Source organism: Lactuca virosa, chromosome 8 (assembly GCF_052849685.1).
Source record: "Lactuca virosa cultivar CGN04683 chromosome 8, Lactuca_virosa_CGN04683_v6, whole genome shotgun sequence".
Classification (NCBI taxonomy): Eukaryota; Viridiplantae; Streptophyta; class Magnoliopsida; order Asterales; family Asteraceae; genus Lactuca; species Lactuca virosa.
The window spans coordinates 83,567,770-83,581,804 of NC_136433.1; the positions used below are offsets into that span (position 1 = coordinate 83,567,770).

The 14,035-nt window shown below is 32.4% G+C and overlaps 1 long non-coding RNA gene across 2 annotated transcripts; it reads left to right on the top strand.

Moving 5' to 3' along the window:
- Positions 1-1,424: 1,424 nt before the first annotated feature.
- LOC145128471 (uncharacterized) lies at positions 1,425-11,092 on the top strand. Of its 2 annotated transcripts, XR_013716926.1 has the most exons (4): positions 1,425-1,568; positions 3,044-3,560; positions 4,238-4,615; positions 11,074-11,092. It is a non-coding gene; the product is annotated as an uncharacterized LOC145128471 (long non-coding RNA). The 2 variants fall into 2 exon arrangements; XR_013716925.1 differs by lacking the exon at positions 11,074-11,092 and having other exon boundaries at positions 4,238-4,722.
- Positions 11,093-14,035: the final 2,943 nt, after the last annotated feature.

A 14,035-nucleotide genomic window follows, 5' to 3' on the forward strand; every position in this document is an offset into this window, starting at 1 on the left:
TTATTTATTAAAGGGGATTAAAGAAATAAAACATTTATAAAAGAAATAAAGAAGGGTAAACTAGTCATTTCATAAATATTTAACCATTTTTTAACAAAGTTAGTCAAAAAGACTAAGGCTCCGTTTGATAATAAACTGACTGGGTCCGGTCAGCAATTTCGGCTGACTCGGCCCGGGTCCGCCCGTTTGCTAAAGCCCGAAAATTCCGACTCGGTCACCAATCACTGACCTAGCTCCTTACTCGATCCATGATTGAAAGATTGCTGACCGAGTCCATCCTGCGTCTTTCTCATTTATGCCCTTCGCGTTGCTTCCTTCGTACTATGTCAAAAGTTCAAGAACGCAGGTTCCCTGCAATCAATCGCAGAGTCTCTCCCATAGTCACCAGGATGACAAACTGCATACGCGACCTGCAATATGAAATTTGTCGTCGATACCGATTTTGTATCTAATTCAATTGGGATCGAGAATTGATCGACTCTGGAACACGAATTTGTCAAATTGGGATCGTAAACTGATACGATTGGAGCTTAAATTGGTCGCCGACTGATTTAATTGAAATCCGATTTTCTTCTATGTGATGTGATTACGATAATTTGACAAATCAATTGCTTACATATGTGCCGATGGTTGTCCACTGTTTTGAGTTAATGACTTCAGTTTTTGAAATTCTCGATTTGTTGCTGCTTGTTGTGCTCGTTTGATGTGGTTGTTGCTGTTGATTGTTCAGATTTTTTTGTTGTTGTTTGTAAAATTATGATGGTTTGATCATGTTTTTGAGATCTTATGGCAGCTCTCTTTAATATAATTTTTTTAACTTGTTAAATCAAATTGACATGAATTTAATTTTGACTGTATGTGAAATTTCTTTTGATTTTGGGTTTATGATTTTATAATACACCCATGACCCATGGTTTGATCAAATTTCTTTTATGCTGATGGATTGATCAATTTTCTTTTATGGTTTGATGTAATCAAATTTCTTTTATGCAGATGGTTTGATCAAATCTCATTTTCTTTATGGTTAATTGTATGTTGAAAACCACAGAATGTGTGAAGTGTACAGGTGTTAAGAAGTATACAAGTGTCCATTATAAAAAAAATATAGTTTGAGGGTAATATAGTCATTTTGCTAGTCAGTCAGATATAAAATCAAACAACAAGTTTGAATCAGAAATTTACTCGGACAGAACTTCTAACCCAGTCAGTTTCTAACTTAGTCAGTTCTAACCCAGTTAGCAACTATCAAACGACCCCTAACCTTGCAAGCTTTTAAAACCACAAAGACTAGTGGCCAGTTCGGTGACGTTTTTTAAATTTGTCCTTAAAATGAGACTTTTTGTAAACCATAAGGACTAATTTTGAAATTTTATCTGATTTTTATATATGTATTTTCTAATAAAAAAAAAAAGTGATATATTAACAAAGAACGATTTATGCAGAGCGCTGAGCTCTCCAATGTGACCGGCTACAGTAACAGAGCACTTCCTCCTAACCACCCAACCAGCTGCTCACTCCGATCGAGATAAACAATTCCCTTGCTGTACAAACCGAGTCTCTTTAATCCGGTAAGAAATTGTTCCTTTCTCGTCACAAGTATAAACATCATTGATATATTAGAGTTCGGTTTGGGTAATTTAGGTTTGTTTTGATTTCAATGTGGTTAAAATCTGGTTTTAATTTTTCAATTTTCCTAGATAGACGTTCGATTTTAACACTCGGTTTAGGTTATACATAGATTTTGGGTGGGTTTACGTATACATTTGCGTGTCTTTTAGTAGTAGGTATATATACTTGTTCCATCTCTCATTCCTATGACTCTATGAGTACAAAATGTTCGATAAATTCTTCAAGAAGAGTTCTCCTATCCATATTTTCTTATTTTGGAGTTATTTTAGTATGAAAAAAACTACATAACGTAGAACTGAAATATGGTAATCTGTTCTCCAAAATGGATGCTTCCATCTATTTTTAGACACACAGATAACTTGCAGATGATATTGGTTCCAATAAGTACTATATCTGTGGTACTCTTCAGTTTCCGTATGCTAAAATTTTAAGCATTGACCACTAGTTTGGCACTTCGCTCCAATATCTACTTTATTGTAATTGTAACCCTACCCAAATTAATTGCTTGTCCACATGTTAGTAGCTTTGCCATGGTGGATAGGAGGATGATACCTAAAAATTGGGGATCTTTCAAATTGGGGACTAGATGGTAGATTGTGGTGAAGTATCTAGAAGATGAAGTTACTTTGAACATTAAGTGTTTTCTCCGGTGATCACTTCTATATCTATTTAGTTATTAGCTTGATTAGTGAGGGTTTAATTGATCTAGCATGTGGTCTTTGTGGTTCTCAAGGTGAAACAACAGTTCACATGTTGAGATACCTTATATCTGCAATGTGTTCTGTTTTTCTTATTCATTATTGTCATATCCAATGATTTTAATGAAACTTATAGTTAAATATTCTTTATATTATTGGATTACACATTACTAAGTAATCAATGCTCTTTCATGGATTATGTCTAGGGTAATGGAATAATTTGAAGCATGCATCACAGGATAAAACAGGAATAAGCATAGCAGGATGAGCTGAAACATGTATTATGCTTTATTCATTTATAACTAGCATTCCTTCCATTTCACAATTGGGTATTTAGATTGGTTTGATGGTCGATCAAATGACAATTTTACAACTTAAAAGTCAAATGAACCTAATCGTGGTCAAAAACCTTATCTATAGTTCCCAAATCTGAGTTCTCCTTTAGTCCTTTTTCTAATAAAGTAATAAACTATTATTTATTCTAAATCTTGCTTTCTGTTGACAAATTAGTAGTGGCAAGACATGTGTCCAACTATTAAAGTTTTTAATATTTCAACTGGGAAGCAGGAACCACTCAATTTAACGTTTAAAGCTGTGTTCATTTGTACATGTGAAAAATACGAAATTGTTGTTTATTACATGAGATGTGATGTCTAGTATATATAATACGAATTGATCATCTGTAACATAATACTTATATTCTTTCTTCCTTTTAGGTTTAAAACCACATTTGTGCTACAAGCACCTACTCAATGAGCATGCACAAAAGTTGAAGCCACTCCCATTATATTAAACTCATAATGAAGGATGTGAATGCCTACCTAAGTTCAAAACCACTATGTTGATTGATGGCATGAGCAATACATCTTCAACACATTTCAGCAGCGTAGATGGCTAAAATGGTGTGTCCAAGATTGCATATTTGTTTTTGGTAAAGACAAAAAAAAATGCTATCTTTGACACATCCATCTTAGCCATGATGCAGAAGTCAAAGAAGGAAACACCACATCTAACTCACTCAAGAATAATCAAACACATTTTAAGAGGTTTGGTTCTTAATATATTGCTGTATTACTTGGATGGCCCCTTGGAGTTTTAGGCCTCGTTTGTTTTTCTACAAAAGTACTTTTTGAGCACTTTTCCCTTCTGGTGGGTATACGTCTTCTTCCGCAAACATGGAAAAAGACAAAAGATATTTAACCACTTCCAAAATAAACAACACCTTAGTGTCAGGTATACCCCTTTTATTTTTGTTATTTTAATTGGATAATCAATCATAACTCACTCATGAATATTTACGTTAATCTTATATATATATATATATATATATATATATATATATATGTTGACGCCCAGCCCCCCAAATCTGAAATAAAAGTTATGAGGCAAAAATTATATACAGTTAGGCTAGAGCCCATCCTGTTGACAATGCAAAAGGTTTTAAATCAAGATACAATAACTACCCACAAGGCCACTATATGTTGTTGTTTAACAAAGTTAAGCGTTCAATTAGTCATGTGAAAGATAAGAATAATTAGTGGCAGTTTGGAGTTTGAAACTCTTTGTCCTTGAGGTTTAGCATAAATTTGTGCTACATCTAATTCCTAGAAGCTGCTTTATATTGCTAGGATAGCTTGAAAAAGGAGATAAGGGAATCTTGTCTGCATTGTAGAATATGGTTTACGGTTTAGGGTTTAGTGAAAATGTCGAGTGATAGGATGTTTTTGAACCTTTGGTAAATTGAAATTTTTTGGAAACTTACATCTACCAATATAAAGTTCAATCTATTAAAGTGCTCAAACCACACCACACACCTCTTATCTCAACAAGTCAACATTTAACCAATGACATCTTCATCATCATCAACTTCTACTTCTACCACAAGCTTTTATTCTTAATTGTGAATGTAGGATGTTTTCCATAGCTTTAGAGGAGAAGATACTCGCAAGATTTTTGTGGATTATCTACTGAGCTCTTTCACAACAAGGGATCTACACTTACAAGGATGATGAAACACTTCTAATGGAAGAATTGATAGGTCCATCCCTTTGGAAGGCTATCTAAGAGTCAGATACTGCCATGGTTCTATATTCTGAAAACTATGCAAATTCTTCATGTGTTCAGATGAAGTTGCATATGTTATAAAGTTAAAGGATACAAGAGGGAAAATCTTTGTGCTCATATTTTATGATGTAGATTCCTTTGCAATGAGTAAATGAATATGGAAATACGGAGAAGAGTACAACAAAGTAACCTTTATAGATTGGAGCCAAACACATTGCCAGTAGGTAATTTTTTTTTTTTTTTACACTTTTTATCACAATAAATATGTGTGCTCTACAAGACATTTATACTTGTAGCTTGGAAGTTTTTTATACAAATATTTTATTAGTCATTACTCATTATCACTATGATTAACAAAAGAGGCTTTGACTAGATCACTATATCAGAGATGAAAAAGGATCATTACTGCTGGAGGCTATTTAGCTTTTTGGTAGACATGCATATGAAATATAAACCTGTATAAGATTATGAGATGCATCCACTATATGTGATATTTGTTTATGTTTCTTAACAAAATAACGGCACATATTCTAAAAATGAGTTTCATATTCTTATTTTTCTAAAAAGTCAACCAAATAATAAAAAAGAGAAGATAGAAAGAATCTGAGGTTGTTAGTTATAAAACAGGTAATACAACTTAGCTGATAGCTGAGCTAACAGTAATTTTGGTTAAGTTGATAGTAATTTTGGTTACTGCATTTCTTTATTAAATTTAACAACTGTTTGCATAAAATGAATATATAAGAAGTCTCAAAGTTAGGTGTTGAACTTGAACATGTCAAAATAATTATTCACAAAAAATGTAAATAAGAGAATTATTTGAGCCCTATGATTAGAAAAGATCGAAGATCATAATTTATATATTCGTTTATGTTTCTTGACAAAGTAATGGCACATCTTTTAAAAATGAGTATATATATATATATATATATATATATATATATATATATATATATATATATATATATATAGGGAAAAGGGAATATACATTACAGCCCCACCTAAGCTTAGGTACTAAACCTCTTGAAAATACATTGTTTTACTATATAAAGATTACGGTTAATGGATTCACGATTAATACTTCAAGATGTAAATTCAAGATCGACACAGTAGGGTTTAGGTTTAGGGTTTATGGTTTAGATTTAGGGTTTAGGGTTTAGGTTTAGGTTTAGGTTTAGGGTTTAGGGTTTAGGTTTAGGGTTTAGGGTTTAGGGTTTAGATTTAAGGTTTAGGGTTTAGATTTAGGGTTTAGAGTTTAGGTTTAGGGTTTATGGTTTAAATTTAGGGTTTAGGGTTTAGGGTTTAAGTTTAAGGTTTAGTAATGTTCACTTGGGTGAAATAATAAACGATAATTGAGGAAAGAAAACAGAGATGGTAAAACGATAATGAAAGAAAGAAATGTTATGGAGGATGATATATTTACCAAGTGAAACCAAATCGGGTATATTTAGCATGTTAAAACGACATATTTTAGAAGTTTAGTACCTAAGCTTAGGTGGGGCTGTAATGTATATTCCCTATCCCCATATATATATATATATATATATATATATATATATATATATATATATATATATATATAGGGTTGAGTTAGTGTGCGAACCAAAAGATATGTGAGAACTTACGAACTCATAATTAGCTCATCACTTTTCAACACCTAAAACACCAATCTTCTCCAAATATTGTGTCTAAGCCATATCTAGACTAAAAAAAAAAAGTTCTGACGGATGTTTTTAGTTTTTTTGTATGGCCGCTGCTGATGAACACAATTAGCAGTCATATGGACTGCTGATGAGCACAATTAGTAGTCATATGGACTGCTGATTGCTCATCAACAGTCCATATGGCTGCTTATTGTGCACATCCGCAGTCCATATGACTGCTGATTATGTTTATCAGCAGTCTTACAACTGTTAATTGTGCATACATGCAAATTTCGAAAAAAAAAATTGTCAAAATTTTTTTTTTGAGCCTAGATGTGGCTTAGACGTACCATTTTGAGAAGATTGGTGTTTTTAGTGTTGAAAAATGATAAGTTGATTATTAGTTTGCAAGTTCTCACATATCTTTAACCCTATATATATATATATATATATATATATATATATATATATATATATATATATACCTTAATAAACATTTAACCCTAAATGCTCAATTTTAAGAGGTACAAATATTATTGCAATATTTACAATAAGTTTATGCCTTAAATCTTATCTGGTCAAATGAATCAGTCAAAATTAAACCAACATTCCTAGATATTTGATCCTGCCATTGCAGTAATTTTGACTAAGTCCTTTGATCTTGTTGAGTCTTCTTTGAAGCCTTATATTTCGGCACGACAAAAAGAAATTCATTTATGGTTTATCTTCTCTTATATCAGCGGTCTTCGCCTCTTTCCCTGATATCATTTCCCGTTTTCATTAATATTTGATATGCACAGTGAGTGTTAGGAATAAATCCGAGATGACGAATGCGGAATATCAAGAACAATCAAGAATCAATCACCACAATATGCAAGAAATCTGATAAAGGTTTTTCATGTATTGATTATGAGATGAACGTACAGAGAAAAAACTCTAATCTGGTAAAAAGCTTACACCAAAAGTAATCTGGTGAAGTGCTGAAAGTCAGAGGGGGGGGGGGGGGGGGGCAAATATTGAAAATATAATCCATTTTCTTCAATGTAGCGTTGAAATAAGTGGCATCTTCCAACGAGAGGTAGAAACTGAAAAGTCTGTAAACATTTGAGGACTGGAATTGTTAAAGCGTTGAAGTTGAGGGGACCAAGAATGTAAAATGTGTCATCTTCTTCATTGAACAGCGACACATCTTTTGACTTTGAAAGTCAAAATTAAATATCCATTTACAATCCTCCGATCCAGTTTCTGAAAACGAGACTTCCGATTTCTAAATTATCAATTCCGATTTTAATTTCGGTTTTCACTTTCTGATAACGACGATTTTGAATCCAACAAAAAAAATTCCGATCAAAGCTTCTTCTAATCCCGATTGCAGTTTTTCCAATACCGATTCCAATTTCAGCTCCGATTTTTGCTTATGAATGATTGCAGTTTCGCTTTTGCTGGGGTTGTTCATGACCAAGAAAATAGGTAACAACACCCAAAATGTTGATTTCAAGATTTCCGATTGCAGTTTCGCCTTCATTTATGCAATTTCAATTTTCAGTAACAAAAGTGAATTCTTCAATGTCGACTGTGAAAGATTCGTTCCTTCTCGCTCCGAAAGCTAATCAAGGACCGAAAGCGAATTGTAGGTTCGCTCCTTATGGCTCCGATTTCAAATTGACATGGACCGAAAGGCCTTAAGTTCGCTCCGAATCCGTTAATTACACACCCAAAGCGAAATAGACCGAACGTTCGGTCTCGTTCGGTCTATTTCGGTTCCAAGTGCGCTTCTTTACTTTTCACTTCTTGTTTGACAATTCCACTGCAAAGAATGAGACTTTCGCTTCATTGACTTTCATGTTGAGGTTCGCTTTTGGTTGATGAAGTTCGTTTGTTGAGGAGATTCGCTTTTCGACGAATTGCCCTGAACGAACACTGAACTGCCGAACATAATTGGCAGATACAATGGTGATATTGAAGTAGCGAATGTTCGTTTTATTCACCAACGAAAGATAGCGACAACAGTTGCGTTCAATTGCCAAATTGAAGTTTTATATCTAAGTTACAAAACTGGTTCCCAGAGTATCAACTAAGAAACGGTTTTGGCCCAACATTTCGAAAGTAATCCTTTTTGTCTTAGGTGCAAAAGTAACGCTTTATTCCTTCAAAGTGCCGAATCTGACCCTCCTTTTGCAGGACACAGACAAATTCAGTCTACTTTTTGCTGAAACTGTCATTTTTCACCTTATCATTTTAACCTTTTCACCTTTTGTCATTTCCAACAAATAAAAGTCAATGGAAATTGATTTCTTCAATAAAATTTCTCCCTTTTCACTGAATCTTCACAAGATTTCACCAAGACTTTTGTCCATTTATCGTTTTTTTTTTTTTTTTTTTTTTTTTTTTTTTTTTTTTAGTAAATGACAAAACTTTTATGAGACTTTTGGTACCCATTTAAGGTTCAACTTTGAAGTTGGTTTCTTGCATACCCACTTATTTGAAGAAAATCTATCATTCTCTGAAAATAATATCTGCTTCTTAGTTGGAAAACAAAAATTTCCAAAAACTTCATTAAACCAACCGAACACTATTTTCTCTTTTCTCCAACTCTTAACATATTCACCTGAATGAAATTTTCTTTGAACATTATTGACTTCAGCTTTTTCAACTTGTACCCTGGGCATCCAAACTTTCTTCATTTACTCTTGTTCTTTCTCTTCTTCTTCCTTTTCTTATTTCTAGGCTTCAGAGATATAAATTTCGGATCTGAACAACTTTTTATTCTTTCTGAATCTGAACATTTGAAGACTTTTGAACACAATCCTTAGGAGTTTGATAAATATGAACATCTTGAATTATTGGCTTTCTGTAGGGAACCAATCCTTCAAAGATATCATTAGAACACAATAAATCATCTGTTGTTGTTCCAATAGAACAAAACTCCTTTACTTTCATGATTTCCAAAGATTTTCTTTGAGATTCATCTTCAGAACAACTAAATTCGGATTGTAACTCATCTGAAACACATGAACCACTTGACTCCCCCTCAACAAGAACATCTGGAGTCACTTTTTCTTCAGAAACTTGAAGAACAACATGAACTTCTTTTTCTTTTTCAGCCCTTTTTATCTTCAACATTTGTTTATGTTCCAGATCTAAATGTTCATATATAATACGAAATTGTTCTACTATTCTCTCAATCTCTCTTAACTCACGGTAATTAACATATGAGTATCTAGATATTTTCTTATCAACAAGAAGATTATACAACTCAGGAATATCATTCAACCTAGATCGACCACTGATTTGAAACATGGTCACTTTGTTAACACCATAGATTGGTTTAGTAACCTTTAATCCAAGTTCTAAAATGGAGTCAAACAATAAATTCGTTTTATCCATTAGATCTTTAACAAATGACAGAACTTGTAGAGAGAGAAAGTAGATCTGATAAAGATTCTAGAGAGAGAAAACAGATCTGAGAAGGTTTCTTGTGAGAGAAAACAGACCTGAGATGGATTTTAGAAAGAAAAAGTGGATCTGAACACGAAAATTTCAAGTAAACACGAAAATTTTCTTCTAAATTTCTTCCAGAACACGATTCAAGAACAAATCAAATGAAATATTGAGTAGAAGATAACAGATCTGAACAAGATTTTTCAATAAAAACGAGATATTAGACTTTTTCTTTTCAGAAAACTTACAAAACTTGAAGAACAAGGTGAGATTCATGATAAAATATTACCATAAACAAGATCGATTCTTGCAAAAATCGCTGAGATCTACAAGAACCTGCTCTGATACCACTTGTTAGGAATAAATCTGGGATGACGAATGCGGAATATCAAGAACAATCAAGAATCAATCACCACAATATGCAAGAAGTCTGATAGAGGTTTTTCATGTATTGATTATGAGATGAACGTACAGAGAAAAACCCTAATCTGGTAAAAAGCTTACACCAAAAGTAAACCTAATGATTATTTATAGGGAACAATAAATATCTACCATAAATATAAAATAAATGCCTAATATAAAACCAATGCCTTAGAAGAGCTCGATTAAGAACTTCTACTGTAAAGGCACCGTAGGGAATCATAAAATGATTAACCCTAAAAAGGCTTCCCTAAATAACCAAATATGCCAAATCAGTTTCAATATCTCAAATATTCAACAGTAAGAAATCCACTACCGCAGGTACCATGCTCGCCACCATCATGGACTATCACCTACACCACCATCATCGACTACCACCTCCGCCTCCAACACACTATCTGTGGCTAGAAGCGAACAACAACACTCTCTTCTGTTCCTCCCTATTTTGGGTTTTGTTTTTCTAATTTGGTACCATTACCGGCTCCGCCTTCTGGCGTCGAATCCATCATTTGAATCTGAAATTTGTCGATCACCATCACCTTGTCCTTAATATCAGACCTGTCCCTATATATCCCAGACACCAACGTCCAATCATCACAATCCTGGACCCAAAAGAAACCTGGTCGTTGTTCCTCACCCTCTCCTTTACCGTTACGTCTCTGCCATGACCAAGAGTCGTCATTCTTCAACCACCATCAAACACACTTTTCTGGGAAATTGATTTATTGGGTTTTTGTTTGATCTCTGTTTTCATATCATTTCCGGACTTTCACCATTAAACACAAGAAACATCACTATTAGCAAGTCATTGCTTTATGGTGTTTTGGTTGATGGAGCTGAAAGCAAGATACGATTGGAGTTACCAGGTGGTGCTTTCTGGTAGCAATCGATGGGAAGATGAAGTCGAGGTTGAAAATGACATTTTATCGTCACATGTAGAAGTAGATGCGACTAAGCTGTAAAAAGGATAGGAGGTAGATAAGGTTCATTTGGTAAATTAACGTATGCATTTGTTTTTTGATTTTTTATTTCTTGAACATAAAATGGTGACATTATTGGCAACTCATAGTCCCTTTTATTTGTTATATCTATTAATTTTTTTAATGCGAAAAACAGTTCATAGTTTTTTAATTACGAAATAAACATTCACAACCTGATGTTTCTTTTGGTTCTCATAGAAAGGACTTTCCCATGGAGTATATAATGTAAGGGGAGATAAGAAAGTGGACAAAATGGCTACTGCCATGAAAAAGACAATTATGATGTATTATGAGTTCATAAAGAGAAAGAGTGAATTTTCGTTCAATGGAGAAAAAGAGAGCCTTTTCATTTGAATGTGAGAGTTGGTAGTTTTAGACATGAAAAGAAAGATGTGTTTGGATATGGATATGCATCAACTTCTTAATTGATATAAACTCATTCAAATTATATATCAATATTTTAGTTCAAATATGAAATGGTCTTTTAAGTTGAATCTATTTTGTCATGTTATTTGTATATTATACAAAAAAATTATATATTGAAAATTTAAAACCATATACATCATAACAACTATAGTTATTTATGTAAAATTCACATTTTTCACATAAATTTTTATTAGTTTTTATAATATATTAATAATATTGATTAGATTTCATTTATTAGTATGGTTAAAATAAAAATAGTATCAAAAATATAAAACTATATATAAAATGTCAAGCTTGAGTTAGTCGAAAACTTAGTTATAAAAGCAACCTACTTCCAAAATACAAATAAACAATGAAAGGGAACTTATTATTGAAACGTAACTATGTAAACCCCAACCCCCCCCCCCCCCCCCCCCCCCCCCCCCCCCCACCCGCGGTTCCACCGTCCACCGTATTGTGCAGGTGAGTTGGATATAAGTGTTTTAAAATTGTCTTGAATCGAGTTTTTAACACACTGAATAATTTGGTGTAGTAAACTATTTGCGCAAAAGAACTAATTGCGTTTAAAAACTAATTGCTAAAACAACTATTTGTACCCGTCGCTTGGCGCAGGTAAATGACTAGTGTATATATATATATATATATATATATATATATATATATATATATATAGGGCTAGGTTATTTTGTTTTTTACATCTATTGTGTGTCATAGTGCATAGATCTGGACCATCGGATGGAATATAATCAATGGTCATGATCTGAGAGTCTATGATATTACAATGGGATAACATGTACCATATAATCACACAAATTTCAGCATAAAAGTATTTTGGACAATCAACTATATTTAAATAAGGAAATTTTCGGATTTTTGGGATAATTTATTCTTCTAATTTTAAAAATCTGGATTTTTTTATATTAATTCAATTTTATTTCTAATGTAATTTGTAACCATAACCGATTTTATTCTGTCAGAATGTTTTTTTGTTAGAATGATGTTCTTTCAGAATTTTATTCTGTTAGAATATTATTGAAGAATAACATAATTCTTGAACCCTGGTTGAAGAATAACAACATTCTAATATATTATTATACATTCAAACTTAAATTCAAATTCTTACATATTCTAACAGGCTAATAGTCTTATACATTTTAGTATAATTATACATATTCTAAAAAGAATATCAACAAAAATGAATAAAATTCTTAAAAACTAACAACACTCTTAAATTGTGAGTGTGATCAATCTTTTATTCATTATTCAAGTTATTCCTATCATGCCTTCAACCCGTTATTCCATCCATTCCTATAACAAATACAAAAAAAAAAAAAAAAAACAAAGAATGGTTAAAAGCATGTTACTTGCAATTCCTCTCACTTTATATATTATGGCAGAATACGTATAACATGATAGAATCCATATAATACATTCTGGCAGAATACATAAAATACATTCTAACAGAATACATAGAATACATTCTGCTAGTTATAGCTTTAATCGCCACAATACTTGTTTTTTTTAACTTCATTCCAAGTCTTTCTCTGGTATGATTAATATTTGATTCGTTCTTGAAGGCATTCTAAAAGAACAACATGCATTACTCATTATTACCGGTTAAGGAAATATACTTGTCAACAAACATTCTTAAAGACATTCTGACATAATGAATTTATACAAATAAATTTTGACAGAATACATCACAGAATACACTTAAATCATATTATTTTCTTCCATATGACAAAAAATACATCACAAAATGTTTTTACTTTTCCTATCTTGACAAAATAAGGAGATTGAAATCTAATTTTGTCAGAATAATAGGCATCAAATTGATGAGTGTTACTAACCTCATTCTAAAAGAATATTGTGTTTTCTCATTCTATTGTTTATGTTTTGTTCTTTGGTTATGTCCATCAAAAACCTATTGAAGACATACAAGCATGTATATACACATCAGATCTTGTCAAGTGAAATATAAGTAGCAGAATACATTCTGCTAGAATACACCTAGCATGTAATAAGATAAAGTACAACCAAACACACTAACACACTAAACACACTAATCAAATTCACCTAAAATCAATCATATACAAAATCAATCATGATATAATGCACATCCAAACCCACCGATCAAACAAATTGTATATATTATATCAAGTTCTCTTTTAGACATTTTCACAAACACCTTACATGCAATAAGATATAGTACACCAAACACACTAACATACTAATCGAATTCATCTAAATTAATCACATACAAAAGCAATCATGAAATAAACAATTAGATTTACAGAAAGGGGAAAAGGGCAAAAAGGGAAAAGTGCTAATGCTTACAAAAGCAGCAATATTGTACTCCTCAATTGTCTTGCACCTGAATAAGCCATCAATTCCTGTCAAACGAAACCAAATCTTGTTTACAACCCAAAAATCTAAAAAACCAAGTCAATTAAATTAAAAACAACCATTACAAACTTAGGGATATTTATTCAAATGGATTATAAATCAAATTCGTCCACTAATACACAAGAACAGTTAGTCGAACCAATTAAAAATCAATTAAATATTCAAGAATCATAAATCACACACCATACTCACCTGGTAATTGGTTCGAATAAGTGGGAAATGTTGTTGATTTTTTTCTTGCGGCTATCAAACACAAATGCATGTGTCTTTCATATTCATAACAACAAACATTAAAAGGGGTAGGGATTCCTTGATTGACGATGACAAA